At 42.6% G+C, this 16,071-nt stretch overlaps 1 protein-coding gene across 1 annotated transcript in view; it reads right to left on the bottom strand.

Moving 5' to 3' along the window:
* The window catches only part of ZC3H7A (zinc finger CCCH-type containing 7A), a 166,257-nt gene that overhangs the window by 88,990 nt on the left and 61,196 nt on the right, over window positions 1-16,071 (bottom strand). The window lies entirely within an intron of this gene.

The following is a 16,071-nucleotide window of genomic DNA, read 5'->3' on the forward strand; positions in this document are numbered from 1 at the left end:
GTAAAAAAAAAAAAACAAAAACAAAAAAAAGAAGAAAAAAAAACACATTTTTTTAGTTTCTCTTGTAAGTAATTTTTCTCCTTCACTGATGTGCACTGATCTGATATGCTGCACTGATGGGTGGCACTGATGAGGAGGCAATGACAGGCATCACTTATGGGCACTGGTGGGGCTGCACTGATCATCAGGACACTGATGATCAGTGCCCTGATTGTCAGTGCAGATGTCCCTAGTGTGGATTTGCTGGTTTTTGGCTCTCCTCTCCTCACGCGCTGTCAGCGCGAGGGGAGAATAGCCAATAACTGGCAAATCCTGTTTAATTCTGGGTTTAAGCTGTGATTGGACACAGCTGGTCACGTGGTAAAGAGCTGCCCTAATTGGCTCTTTACCCTAATCTGTGATCAGCTGTGTCCAAAGTACGCAGCGATCACAAATCACTGCTGATACACACCGGCAAAGTACAGCCGCACTGTACCTGTCATTTGGCTATAGCGTGGTCGAAAGGGGTTAATGGTGTCTCTCTGCAGATTCATTTGTGCTTTTAACGAAAGATCTTACGATACATTTTTTGCATTAAACAAGATACACAACAATATTGGAGGTGCAGCTGTATGAACCTGTGATATTGAAGGTCCCTTTTGTGTGCAACACTGTTTAATGGATTGATTTGACTGCACAGTTTGCAGAGCCTAGTTCCTTCATTTGTTTTTTATATACAATTTTATTATTCATATGTCTCTCTTTCTTCTTTCCCTCCATGCCTTTACTTGGTCCATTTAGTTTTTATTCCTCAAATCCGTGTATCTTCTTATGCTCTTAAATTCTATCCATCTTTTTCACATATTTAAACATCTTTCTGTTTTATCTTCCCCCGCATGATATAGCTCTTCCATGTTATATGTTAATCCTATCTTTTTAACCCATTCTCCAAAAGTTGGGCATTCTGGATTTACCCAATATCTCGGGATCAAGCTTTTTACGGCATTTATCAAATGGGGCATCATTGTTTTTTTATATTCATTGATTGTTAGTTTAGTGTTATGCAATAGATAGGTTTTGGGTTTTTTTAGGCATTTCCATTCACGATATCTCCTGAATCAATTGGTTAATCTCCTGCCAAAATTTCTGTATTTTGTGCATTCCCACCAAATGTGCATCATTGTTCCTCTTGACCCACATCCCCTGCAGCATAACAGTGATTTTTCTGATTGGATTTTGTGAGTTTTGGTGGGTGTTAAGTACCATCTTAATAGGCACTTATAGTTGACCTCTCTCGTATTTATATCTATCGCTGTTCCTTCCGTCAATTTCAATATTTTTCCCTTTTCTTGTTCGCTCCATTTTACACCGAGCTCCGCTTCGCAAAAAAGCGGGAACTACTGGTTCTTACATTCCGCTAATAATCTTATAAATCTGGGAAGTACAGTGCTTCGGTGCAATCTGCGAGCTAAGGATTTTTCTAATGGCAGTACATTTTCATTTGACCTTATTGGTTTAGGTAATGTCTCTATAAAGTGTGTTAATTGTCTATATCTCAGCTCATTTAATCGATAAGATCTCTTGTGTCTTAATTCCTGTATAGTGCAGATCACTCCTTCTTTCATGATATATTTTAGTTGTGCATTTTTCTTCCTAATCCAAACCCCAAATAGTGTTTAATTTCCTGGTGGAAAATAATGTGTTCCAGTAAGTGGTATTAACGGTAAGTTATAATCCCATTTCTTTTGCCTGTGCATTAAATCCCACTCCCAAATTACCTGTGCTGTAAAAGTACTTGTGTCTTTGGAAAAAAAAACGATAGTGTCGTCGTATCCAAATCATCTTATCCAACCGTGTCTCACTCAACCTACTTTCAATTTTAATCTTTTCTCTAAAGTGATGTGTCCAATCGATAATTTGCGTCAATAGAACTGCTTTACAATATCTTTTAAAGTCTGGAGCAGCTAAACCTCCATGTATTTTCTCTTTGCTTAGTACTGTATATTGTACTCTTGTTTTTTATGTTGCCATATACACCGCAGAATCATCTTTTTCAATATATTGAAATAGCTCTGTGAGATTTGTATCTGGAGCATTTAAAACTTATAAAGTACTTTTGGTACAATCCCCATTTTTATAATGTTAATCCGTCCTACCCAGGAAAGCAGTCTCCTTGAGATATTCCTTATTTCTTCCTTAATTTAATTTAGTAACGGGATGTAATTTCGTTTGATATAAGTCTTTCCAATTCCCTGTCAAATACATCCCTAGATATTTTATTTTTTTCTGCCATTTAAATGGGAATTTTTCTTGCAGACATTGTTCTTCTTTCTTATCTATACTAATATTCAGGATTTCTGACTTTGATGGATTTATTTTAAAGTTTGATAACTCTCCATATTCTTTAAGTATGTTCATTATATTATGTAATGTTGTTCTCGAATTAGAGACATAGAGCAACAATCCTTCCTTTCTCATCCCCCTCTTCTCCTCTAATTCTCCTCTAATAAGTTCCAATACGAGCATAATTGGGGGACTAGTAGATCTTGAATTTTTTTAGAATAGATGGCCGAGAAGCCATCTGGTCCTGGGATCTTTCCTGTCACCACACCTTTTAATGCTAATAGAATTTTTTCTTGAGTTATACAGTGGGGATGGAAAGTATTCAGACCCCCTTGAATTTTTCACTCTTTGTTATATTGCAGCCATTTGCTAAAATCATTTAAGTTTATTTTTTTTCCTCATTAATGTACACACAGCACCCCATATTGACAGAAAAACACAGAATTGTTGACATTTTTGCAGATTTATTAAAAAAGAAAAACTGAAATATCACATGGTGGTCCTAAGTATTCAGACCCTTTGCTGTGACACTCATATTTAACTCAGGTGCTGTCTATTTCTTCTGATCATCCTTGAGATGGTTCTACACCTTCATTTGAGTCCAGCTGTGTTTGATTATACTGATTTGATTAGGAAAGCCACACACCTGTCTATATAAGACCTTACAGCTCACAGTGCATATCAGAGCAAATGAGAATCATGAGGTCAAAGGAACTGCCTGAAGAGCTCAGAGACAGAATTGTGGCAAGGCACAGATCTGGCCAAGGTTACCAAAAAATTTCTGCTGCACTCAAGGTTCCTAAGAGCACAGTGGCCTCTATAATCCTTAAATGGAAGATGTTTTTGGACGACCAGAACCCTTCCTAGAGCTGGTCGTCCGGCCAAACTGAGCTATCGGGGGAGAAGAGCCTTGGTGAGAGAGGTAAAGAAGAACCCAAAGATCACTGTGGCTGAGCTGCAGAGATGCAGTCGGGAGATGGCAGAAAGTTGTAGAAAGTCAACCATTACTGCAGCCCTCCACCAGTAGGGGCATGGAGTTTGCTAAAAAACACCTGAAGGACTCCAAGATGGTGAGAAATAACATTTTCTGGTCTGATGAGACCAAGATAGAACTTTTTGGCCTTAATTCTAAACGATATGTGTGGAGAAAACCAGGCACTGCTCATTACCTGTCCAATACAGTCCCAACAGTGAAGCATGGTGGTGGAAGCATCATGCTGTGGGGGTGTTTTTCAGCTGCAGGGACAGGACGACTGGTTGCAATCGAGGGAAAGATGAATGCGGCCAAGTACATGGATATCCTGGACAAAAACCTTCTCCAGAGTGCTCAGGACCTCAGACTGGGCCGAAGGTTTACCTTCCAACAAGACAATGACCCTAAGCACACAGCTAAAATAACGAAGGAGTGGGTTCACAACAACTCCGTGACTGTTCTTGAATGGCCCAGCCAGAGCCCTGACTTAAACCCAATTGAACATCTCTGGAGAGACCTAAAAATGGCTGTCCACCAACGTTTACCATCCAACCTGACAGAACTGGAGAGGATCTGCAAGGAGGAATAGCAGAGGATCCCCAAATCCAGGTGTGAAAAACTTGTTGCATCTTTCCCAAAAATACTCATGGCTGTATTAGACCAAAAGTGTGCCTCTACTGTCCACCAACGTTTACCATCCAACCTGACAGAACTGGAGAGGATCTGCAAGGAGGAATAGCAGAGGATCCCCAAATCCAGGTGTGAAAAACTTGTTGCATCTTTCCCAAAAATACTCATGGCTGTATTAGACCAAAAGTGTGCTTCTACTAAATACTGAGCAAAGGGTCTGAATACTTAGAACCATGTGATATTTCAGTTTTTCTTTTTTAATAAATCTGCAAAAATGTCAACAATTCTGTGTTTTTCTGTCAATATGGGGTGCTGTGTGTACATTAATGAGGAAAAAAGTGAACTTAAATAATTTTAGCAAATGGCTGCAATATAACAAAGAGTGAAAAATTTAAGGGGGTCTGAATACTTTTCGTCCCCACTGTAGGTCTTTCTTCTTCTAATTTAGGTAATTTGGCTTCTCTTAGATACCTTTACATCTTTTCCTTTCTTTCTTCATCTTTTATTTGTTCCTTTTTTGTTCTTATTGAGTATAATGCTTTATACAACTTTTGAAATACTGCAATTTCTGATGTTGAATGAACTAGACTCCCTACATTATTTGTGATTTTTTTTCTTTCAGTATTTGCTAGGTATTTTCCGGTTTGTTCCCCCACTGATATCTCCATTTACTTTATTGAAAGTCTGTCTTATTTCCTGTTCCATTAGACTATTCAGTTCATCTTTCTTTAGCACTATCAGGTGTTGTATCTCATTTCCCTTTTCCTTCTTATGTTTTTGTTCTAATTCATGTAGTTCTTTTAATATATAAATTTCTTTTATTTGTTCTTTTTTTTTGAGGGACCCTATGGCTATCAGGATGCCCCTAACGTAAGCTTTATGAGCTTCCCATATCGTGGCTTCCGCTGCGTCCTGCGTCTTATTTGTCATAAAATATTGCTCTATTTACTTCTTTATTTTTCTTTCAACCTCCAAGGCCTGTGTTATTGTATCATTTAATCTCCAGGTGTTTACTTAGTTTACTTGGTCCTCCCCTATTTTTACTTCTGCTGTTACAGGTGCATGGTCTGATGTTGTTATTGACTCTATAGATGTTTTACCTATTCCCTCCAGTAATCAATGTTCTACCAATATGTAATCCAGTCTTGAGTATGTCCCATGCACAGCGTAATAGAACGTATAGTCTCTTTCTTTAGAGTGTTGGATTCTCCATATGTCTATCAGTTGATTTTGATATAGTATTTTCCTCATTAACGCCGATATTCCTCCTTTCTACCTACACGGGATGATACAGCAAGATCCATAGCGAGATTGAAGTCTCCAGCCACAATTACTTTACCCTCTTTAAATTCCATCAGTTCACCTATAGTCTGGCTGAAGTATAGTATTGAATCCTTATTCGGACAGTATATATTTGCCAATGTACATTCCATTCAATTCCCCTTTCAGAAACAGGTACCTCCCATATGGATCCACTTTCCTTTCCCTTACATTTAGAGCCCTTTCACACTGCCAGCGGGCCGTGGTAGCTAGTTTTAGCATCGCTTTACCATTGTTTTAGCTGTGCTTTTTGGCCGCTAGCGGGGAGCTTTTAACCCCAGCTAGCGGCCAAAGGGTTAAATGCGCCCAAAAAGCGCTGCTGCCAAAGCGCTTTGCAGGCACTTCAGCAGCGGTGCCCATTCATTTAAATGGGCAGGGGCAGTGGAGGAGCGGTGGATACACCGCTCCTAAACCGCTCCAAAGATGCTGCTTGCAGGACTTTTTCGAATGTCCTGCAAGCGCACCGCTCCAGTGTGAAAGCACTCGGGCTTTCACACTGCTGCTGCAGGGGAGGCATTTTTCAGGAGCTTTACAGGCACCATTTTTAGCCCTTTAGTGCCTGAAAAACGCCTCCAGTGTGAAAGGGATCTAATTCTTATATATTTCCATAAACCTATTGCTACACCCTTTGATCTATTTGTTTTTGAATGTGCATAATACCATGTTGGGTGTTGTCGTGAATATAACCTAACTTTTGAATCACGTGTTTCTTGTAAAAAAAACTATGCTGGCAGCATAGAATTGTAAATCTTTTAAAATCATATGTCTCTTTAATGGGGTATTTAAACCCTTTACATTATAGGTCAACAATACATTTTTGCCATATCTGATGTTTTTCCTTTTTTTCTATCACCCATCCGGGAGTGGAGATAGTTTTGCCATACTAAGACACGCTGTCGCAAAATAGACCCCATATAGGGCAGCAGAGACTTCTACTAATTAAAGGTCCCCCCCCCTCCCATCCTCCCAAATGTTTTGTGGCCCTGCAAGTTAAGTCTTATGCCCCGTACACACGATCAGATTTTCCGACAACAAATGTTGAATGTGAGCTTGTTGGCGGAAAGTCCGACCGTTTGTATGCTCCATCGAACATTTGTCATCGGACTTTCCGCCAACTGATGTTGGCTAGCAGGTTCTCAAACTTTCTGCCAACAAATTTTATTGTCGGACTTTCCGACCGTATGTACACAAGTCCATGCATGCTCGGAATCAATGGTCACCAAACACAACATTAGCAGAAGGAGCCCAAAGGGTGGCGCATGACTATTGAACTTCTTTTATCGATTCGCCGTACGTCACTACGTTCGTAATTGTTGGCCAACATTTGTGTGACCATGTGTATGCAAGACAAGTTGGAGCCTTACACAAAATTCCTGTAAAACTTCTGGAAACCTTAACCTTGCAGATCTTCTATCTTTCTGTCCTACTAAACATGCAGGAAAACCCCAACTATATTTTATATTTTTTGTTTGCATCTCTTCCAGTAACTGTTTGAGGAGTCTTCTCCTAGCTAGAGTTTCTGGGGCTAGGTCTGTAAATATTTGGAGGTTCACTCCTTCATATTTCAGTGATGTCAATCCTCTCATCTTTTCCCAGATTTGTGCCATTTCTTCATTATGCTGGAATCTCACTATGACATCCCTTGGTACCTCTGCCAACATATTTTGAGGTTTTCTGATCCTATGTACTCTTTCTATCTTCAATCGATCTTCTGCAGGTTTATCTAACAGGGTCCCTTTGTCTCTGGCAAGGCTCAGATCCTTCAATCTTGTCTTCTACTTTGATTCTCCTGATCTTCCAACTTATATAACATTCTTCTCTGTCCTGTTTGCAGCTCTTTCACCTGTTCTTTTAATTTTATTTCATAGGCTTGTTTGTCCATTTTTTCTTCTGTCTCCTCTACTCGTGTCAGCATCTGTCCCAGGTCTTCATGTAATGTTGCAATTTCCGTATTAATAGAATTTTCCAGTCTTGTGAACATCTCTATAATTTCTAGTTTTGTTGGCATTTGGGAGATTGCGCCTTGCTCTCCTATTTTACTTGTCTCAGATTCACTTTCTACTACCATATCTTCCCTTGATTGATCAGAAATCTCTCCTTGCTTCTTTCTTGGTGCTTTTTTTTCTTTGGTCCCTTCTTGTTTTTTGGATCCCGGGCTCTTTGGGCTTACTTCTTGTGTCATGTATTTCTTAATTGTACTTGTGTTTGCATTTACCTTTAGAGTTTTTATTTCACTTCCTTTTAAAGTTCTACCCCTCATTTTGAATTTCTTGCTTATATATTTTTCCTTCTCCCCAGGTTGGTCTTTATATTAGTTTTTTTTTTTCTCAGAACACCATAAAGTTATATAATTATATAATTACTGTACCATATCCTTTATCTCCCATAGAGCCGCCTTTCTAGGATAGAAGGTTGATTTATAATATAGTGGATTGATGGTCAACCAGGTTTACACCTATCGAATCCTTTACACATTAACTTGGTTTTTCCAATGTTTTATATTTCTTCTGTCATCATTTATATTTCAGCAGTCTTTCTAGCTGCATTAACCCCCAGCAGGTAACTGGTCAGGGGTGCTAATGCCCCAGCCACTTTGTGTGCAAATATTGTGTATTGCCTATGCAGCCTGCAGCTTTGAGGTTTTGAATATTCAGCCCAGGTTTACCCCTTTATCCTTTTATATCTTTAACTCTTTCTCTGCTTCTTCCTTCTTCTGGTCCCTTCAATACCTCTGTCAGCTTTCAATAGTTAAGTAAAAAGGTTTAGCGCTCATTTAAAATAAAGTTCATCAATAATAGGCTGTTGAAAAGCGATCCAATCAAAGTCCACCACAAGATGAATCAAGGAATAATGGATAGAGCAACCACCACCAGCACCCAATAATACTGACTCTTACCCTCAATAGAAGGGATATAAGCAATGGATAAAATAGAAAATAACACCAGTCCTCCTGCACAAATTGGTCTGCTTCACCAAGATTACACTGATCCACTTCCCAGGATTGGATATCAGGGCTCAAGTGACCACATGATAAGAGTTGCAAATAAGCAAGCAGGCATATGGAAACGACCAGCGTTTCCAAGCAGTAAGATGGCCGCCGGGTCCGCGTCCTAAGTCACTCGTCTTTGCTCCACCCAATGTTTCGTCATAAGGGGCGTGGTTAAGGTGTGTGTTACTTCTATCAATAGGGGACCGGCTGATGTTAACACAACGGAGGCTAAGTGCGTACCAGGAATCGGAAGTAGCTTGCGCTACAGAAACCGGACTCTCAACCAGAAGCCAGTCACAACTAAGAACAGCTAGAGATTGTGCACATATAGCCAAAAAAAAAGAGTAGTAATATAGAAAAATATATAAAATATTACTAGAGAGCAAGTAAAGACCACGTGCATTTTCTTATACCAATAAGGTTAAAAGTGGACGAGTAAACTTGGGAAGCGGTGACATCTTGTGGTTAACAAGCAATATTACACCAACGGAATACATTTTAAATACATAAAATTCATACTTAGCAATCTTAAAATAATAATAAAATAAAAAATGAACACATGTAGCAACACACTGAAAAAAAAATAAAATAAAAAATAGTAACCCCCTCTAAAAGCATAGAAAGCTAAATGTTGACAAAATAATAATAATTAAAAAAAAGACATAATTATATCTCAGCCATTATTAATAAAGGAATTAATGTCCCATTCAATATTTATTCCAAAGGGAGTGAACGTTTGGGCCTAATAAATCCACCTTGTTTCCAATCTGGAGACCTCCCTGATCATATTGCTTCCCCTCCAGTTTCCAGCCACCCTCCAGCGCTGGCTCCAGGGTCCCAGTGATCCACTTGCCTCCGATCAGTGCAGCGCTACGGGCATAAACAGAGGAGGTACGTGGGTTCTCCTCCCCAGCACTACTACTGCGCCGGATTTCTCCTCTCTTCCCCCACACCATCCAGCCCGGACTCTGAGATCCCAGCAATCTGCTCGTCTCCGGTCAGTGCAGCGCCACAGGAATCAGCAGAGGAGGTACGTGGGTACTTTACAGGATGTTTTCAGGGTCTCAGCAGCACATCAGGCAGGCACACCAAACACGCTCCTTCTCTGCGCCATGATCAGGCCTCTCCCCCAATGTGAAAAAGTCACGTGTCCTGCTACATTCCAATCATCGTCCAGTTCCTTCATTTGTGAATTCGTAGTCAGAAGTTTTCTACTGATAAGTTTCTGTCTAAGGTTGGGTGGTTGCCTGAAAAGCAGCATTGGGTTTAGCTGGAATATTTCTTTCAGGTTTTCATCCTCTGTTGTGATGGGTTGTAAATCCTTGATAATCAGGGGGCGTGGCCTGATGCAGTATGGAATAGGACGTGTGTGACCTGAGCTCCGTCTATTATTCTTTTATTAATTACTCCTGCACTCCGCAATCTCCTGCATCCGCCTGGGAAATCCCCCCGAGGACCCTGCACATACCCTGCCTCGACTCAACAGGCTTCCGACCAAACGGCGCCCTGAACGGAGTGGCACTCTCCCAAACGGCTGCCACATCTAGATAGGTCCGCATCTTATGCCTACTCCCGAAAGGCCCGTGGCCATCTTGCTCCTCCTGGCCAGTGCTGCATCCCGGCTTTGCTGCCTCCTGGATCGCTCCACACCAGGTACTGAAACACCACACTCGCTCTCCGATCCATACAGCCCACACAGTGCCACTACTGAACGCTGGCCTGCAGAGGATCCCCAGGCCCCAACCCGTGAGTGGCGGCCATCTTGCTACACCCCAGCGGGCCTTCCTATCACTTTCCAGACAGATCGCGGTCCCGCATTGCTACCAGAGCACCCCGGCCTGTCAGAGCGATATCCCTGGCTCAGTGTCCAGCTAGCATCCAGCTCCATCAGAGGAGAGTAGCAGTCGTGGTCTTATCCCTGGTGCCATACACAGCGGCCATTTTACTACACCCTCCTTCAGTGTCAATACCCAGTCCTGGCCTAAATACTCGCTTGGTGCCCAGCTCAATCCCTATACTAATACCAGCATCACCCAGCCTGTTACACCTGCCTCCCCTTTATACCAGCCATGGCTCCGACTAAACCTAAGTCAGATGCGGCTGCCAAACGGGACAAATATCGCAGAAATGAGAAAGACAACCTGAAGGATGATGGTGGAACTGCGTCAGAGGGGCGAGAGATGGCAGGAGCAGATACAGACAAGGTATTGGAGGCCATCTCTGCACTACAAGCCACCCTTACCACTAAAATTAAGGAGGTGAAGGTGAATATCTCTCTGGTCCAACAGGACCTTCATAAGCTCAAGGAACGGAGGTTAAGATTGGGGAAGGTAGAAGACGCGATCCCGCCTTTACAGAATTCATCCGAACGCATGCAGTACCAGATCAATCTCAAACTCATTGCAAAACAAGACAACATGGAGAACAGGCTCCGTAGGTGCAACCTTCGCTTTATTGGTCTACCAGAAGGGACTGAGGGGAAAGACCCAACTACATTCCTAGAACAATTGCTGATCACAACGTATGACAGAGAGGCCTTTTCAGCCACATTTGCTGTTGAAAGAGTGCACCGCATGCCCGCCAGACAGCCGCCACAGGGTGTCCCTCCACGCACATTTATTGCTAAACTGCTGAATTACAATGATCATGGCTCAACACTACGCATGGCATGAGTGAAAGGCAATATACCCATTGGCAACGTCAAGGTGGCCATTTTCCCTGATTTTTCCACTGAAGTACAAAAATGCAGACAAAGTTTTACTGAAGCCAAAAGACGCCTACGCATCAAAAACCTTAAATATTTCATGCCGTTCCCTGCGCGCCTTCGCATAGAAGACGATGACCGCGCCATTTTCTTTGAAACTCCTGAAGACACCATCGCCTGGCTAGAGAGCCGAGAAACCAACAGGAAAGTGCATGATTAACTTACGATATACAGCACACGGCTGTACACTGCAACCAAGGACCACAAGCCACTTTCTCTGCACTTTTTTCAGGTACTGTAGACTTCCCACGAGCCTCCATTTCAATTTTCCCAATTTGCCGTTTGCACTATCACCCCAATTTTCCTCTCCTCCCCCTTACCATTCACTCTTGAGATGAAAAGGCCCTATCCTTCATATCCATCACCTGAAACAATACATTATTCGGAGACCAGCCCGCCCAACCATTAAGGACGCTCTAAACTAACACTACCCTGTCCGGGCACTCACAAGTGTACCCAAAAAACTATGGCTGGACTGCACAAAATACTTAGGCCGAGACCACATGCAGATTAAACATTCCCCTTTGCAAATGGAGAACTACTACTAGGAGTCACAGAAGTCTTACAATATGCGAGACCTATTCAGTGAAGTTTCACCCCCCTTGACCTACCAGAGAGACCTGGACCATGGGTATAGATTCACCTTGGAATCTGCCCCCCCATGCCACACAAGCCCTAAAAACATTATGCCCCGCAAATTTTGATTCCAGAGCAGTATTACCGCATCAACCCTTTTCACTCAGGGCCCAGATCCAGGTTTTCTCTATCTTACTGTTTTACTTGAATGAAGTGTTTGACCCACTTCACGCGCAAGTTAATGTTTTGTTATGGGAAAATGCCCACACCAGTTGGGGTCGTGTTGGGCTGGGTGGGAGGGAGGGGGGATTGTTATATCAAAAGTCCAATGCAACCAATACAAATGCTATTATTTCCAGAATGCAATGTTCAGTATATTTCTGCATGCTTTACTATCTGGAGGGCTTGCCTGCATGTATAGGGTAATGACCTACTCTTGTGTAACATTATGGTACTATATGATCAAACGCCCCTGTTATTTACATCACACTATACCATGGCCTCTCTGAAATTCTTAACTTGGAACATGAGAAGAGTACGAGACAAAGTTAAACGCACAGCAGTCCTATCCTACATTAAAAAACAAAGGGCAGACATTACAGCCCTTGTTGAGACGCATATAGACGGCCGCCTACAGCTTGCCCTTAAATGCCACTGGATTGGCTGGGCATATCATTCAGTCTATACCACACACGCAAGAGGGGTGTCATTGCTCATAACCAAGTCCCTGCACTTTGAATTATGTGACCTGAGCTCAGACCGCCAAGGTCTCTATGTTTTTATTCATGCTAAACTATATGGTTTCTACTAATGGCTTATTATATACCACCTCCATTTTCCATGACAGTCTTGACGGAGGGACTCGATTTTATGGCTCAGCACCCGACGATCCCTGTCATTTGGCTGGGAGACTTCAATGCCACACTAAATCCCGAGGAAAGGTTGTGAGCACTGAACTTATTCTCTCTGGAGAAGAGACGCTTGAGAGGGGATATGATTTCAATTTACAAATACTGTACTGGTGACCCCACAATAGGGATAAAACTTTTTCGCAGAAGAGAGTTTAATAAGACTCGTGGCCACTCATTACAATTAGAAGAAAAGAGGTTTAACCTTAAACTACGTAGAGGGTTCTTTACTGTAAGAGCGGCAAGGATGTGGAATTCCCTTCCACAGGCGGTGGTCTCAGCGGGGAGCATTGATAGCTTCAAGAAACTATTAGATAATCACCTGAATGACCGCAATATACAGGGATATGTAATGTAATACTGACACATAATCACACACATAGGTTGGACTTGATGGACTTGTGTCTCTTTTCAACCTCACCTACTATGTAACTATGTAACTATGTAACCTAGAGAGAGCACAACAGCCTGCCTCGACTCCTAGATCTTGTACATCCACCAGATTTGCCCGATTGATATCATTCTTCAATCTGGCTGACTCGTGGAGGACCAAACACTCAAATGCCAGAGCATACTCATGCTTCTCTTCCACCCACAACACCATGTCCCGCATAGACTTTATCCTCCTGTCACAGATACTAGTGCCTCGCCTACTAGACGTGGCCTTTTGCCCTAGACTCTTGTCGGATCATAGTCCGTACTGGATAACACTAGCTGTCCCTATAGTTAAACCATCTAAGACATGGAGATTGAACCCTTTCTGGCTCTCATTACCAGATGATGGTCAGATAGACGATAAATGGAAAAGATGCTTCCAGGAAAACGCTCACTCTACCTCATTTGCGAATATATGGGACTCATTCAAACTCCACGTAAGGGCCACTCTGATATCTCGAATCAATAGACTTAAAACAATCACAGCTGAAAAGGCAGATAAGGTACTGGAGGAGCTCTCCCTCGCAGAATGACAGTATGAGACTGACCCAACTCCTGATAAAGCCTCCCACCTTAAACTGCAATCTCGAGTAGTTAACCAGCTGCAATATGAGATGTCTAGAAGAAAGTATTTCTTCTCTAGACAGAAACTCTTTGAACACGGAGAGAGAGGGAAAGCTTTCAGCGTACATGGCTCACAGTGAGGACAGACTCCCAGTAGTGATCTCCCTGCAGAACCCGTCAGGTGAGATGGTAACTGAACCTACAACAGTAACCACAATGTTTCACAAATTTTTTAGCTCCCTCTACACCACCACTACATCCAATGATCTAACACCCATTGATTGCTTCTTAGAAGAACTCCCCTTCCCACAACTGACTTCAACCCAGATAGAAGCACTTGAGGCACCACTAACGACCAAGGAGATAGCAACGGCAATTGCCAGCTTCGCTAGATCCAAGTCACCTGGGTTTGATGGACTACCCATCAAATTCTATTCACAATACAGTGAGACTGTCCTACCTCAGCTGCTTACCCTTTACACTCACCTATTTGAGACTTTCACCTTACCAACATCCACAAGGAAGGCTGTTATAGTGCTCATCCCCAAACCTGGGAAAGGATTTGGGCCTTCCCGAGTCATACAGGCCCATCTCCCTGCTCCAGGTGGACATCAAAATATTGGCGAAAATGTTGGCACTGCGCCATAATTAGGTTATCCTAACCCTAGTGCATGAAGACCAGGCCGGCTTCATGCCAGGCAGCAACACCTCATTCAATCTTAGAAAACTGTTCATAAACATGCAAGACCATCATAATAATGTTGGAGAGAGGGTAGTGGTAATGCTCCACACAGCCAAGGCATTCGACTCGGTAGAGTGGAACTACTTGTGGAAATGTCTGGCACAATACGGCTTTGGCCCCAAATTTCTTAGATGGATCCGCTTACTATATCAGGCCTCAGTAGCCAGAGTAACAGCTAACGGATTGCAGTCAGATACCTTTGAATTATCCAGAGGCACCAGACAGGGCTGCCTCTATCCCCTCTACTATATGCCCTGGCCACAGAACCTCTAGCAATATCTTTTAGACGCAACCCATCAATACAGGGCTTACGCGTAGGTGATCTAGAAAAAAAAATAAGCATGTACACTGATGACACACTACTATATCTAGCGGCTTCAGATCTCTCTCTGGCTGAGGCCCTACGAACAATTGAACACTTTGGCTGATTTTACGGACTCAGGATCAACTGGGAGAAGTCACAAATTCCCACACTTGATCTTGCTCCCCAAACTGAACTACAGACCCAATTACCCCTACAGCGAGTCAATAGTATCAGATACCCGGGGGTGAGCGTAACTAGGTCACCGATCGATTATGTCTCTCTAAATGTGGAACCACTGTTCGCCCTGATTAAATCTAAAACACAAATATGGGCACGCCAACCCTCTCGGGGTACTAGGTCGCATCAACCTCATTAAAATGACACTCCTTCCTAAAATCCTCTATATATTATGGCACACCCCTGTATATCTACCATTGAAATATTTTAAAATCATAGATGCAATTAACAAACCTTTTGTTTGGGGGGAAAAATAGGTACAAATTAGCATGGCGACTACTCAAAAACCTCATTGATCTGGCCGGTACGGCCCTACCGGACTTCAATCTATATACTACTTAGCTTCCCAACTATCCCAATTGTTCCACATAGACAAGACAGACAGGAAGCGATTCACTTCACTCCTATGCCCTACCTGGGCTCAACTGACAACAGACCCCATTTGCAAACTCTGAACACAGTAGGTCTCTGTCCATGAGAGAATCAGGTTTGCTTCCTTCAAGGCAGCCAGGCTCCTCGTGTCCCCTTGATGATCGATCTATGCCCCTGTGGTGGCATTGTCTGGCTGCACCCGAATTAGGTGTACCATCAGAAGGGGGACCAGGGATGCAGAGACAATTTGACTACTCTGAGCTCCAAGATGTTGATAGGGATCTTGATCATGTTCTTTGATAGTAACAGTCCTCCCCAGCCTGATAGACTTGCTTCTGTTTTAAAGACTTTCAAGTGATTATTATGTGGGATTTCTCTTGGATCTCAGTTCTTGGGTATGAGCTCTTAGAGAAAGAATTTTTATTTTCTGAAAAAAAGACTTATGCCAGGGATGTGCCCATGACTAGACCCAAGTATGCCAAGTGTGGGAAGGCTGAAGAGCAGATATTTATTTTTTTAATTGATCATCTAGTCAAGTCATTCTGGAAACTGTCTCATGACATGTTCTAGGGCATTCACACAAAAAGCAGAGCAGAAGGAAATTGCTGTAGTTGGTCTGTAACAACACGATCCTAAATTACCAGGTCATGTTGATTGTTCGTTGTCCAAGTCCAGTTACCTGCAGTTTGACATACTAAAATTTCAGCAAGACCTGGTTGCAGGGCTGGGCCTGTAATAGGGCGTACACACGGTGGGACTTTGTTCGGACATTCCGACAACAAAATCCTAGGATTTTTTCCGACGGATGTTGGCTCAAACTTGTTTTGCCTACACACGGTCGCACAAAGTTGTCGGAATTTCCGATCGGCAACCACGCGGTCACGTACACCACGTACGACGAGACTAGAAAAGGCCGGTTCAGAACCAAGCGCGGC

The sequence above is a fragment of the Aquarana catesbeiana genome, linkage group LG06 (assembly GCF_042186555.1).
Source record: "Aquarana catesbeiana isolate 2022-GZ linkage group LG06, ASM4218655v1, whole genome shotgun sequence".
In the NCBI taxonomy this organism is placed as follows: Eukaryota; Metazoa; Chordata; class Amphibia; order Anura; family Ranidae; genus Aquarana; species Aquarana catesbeiana.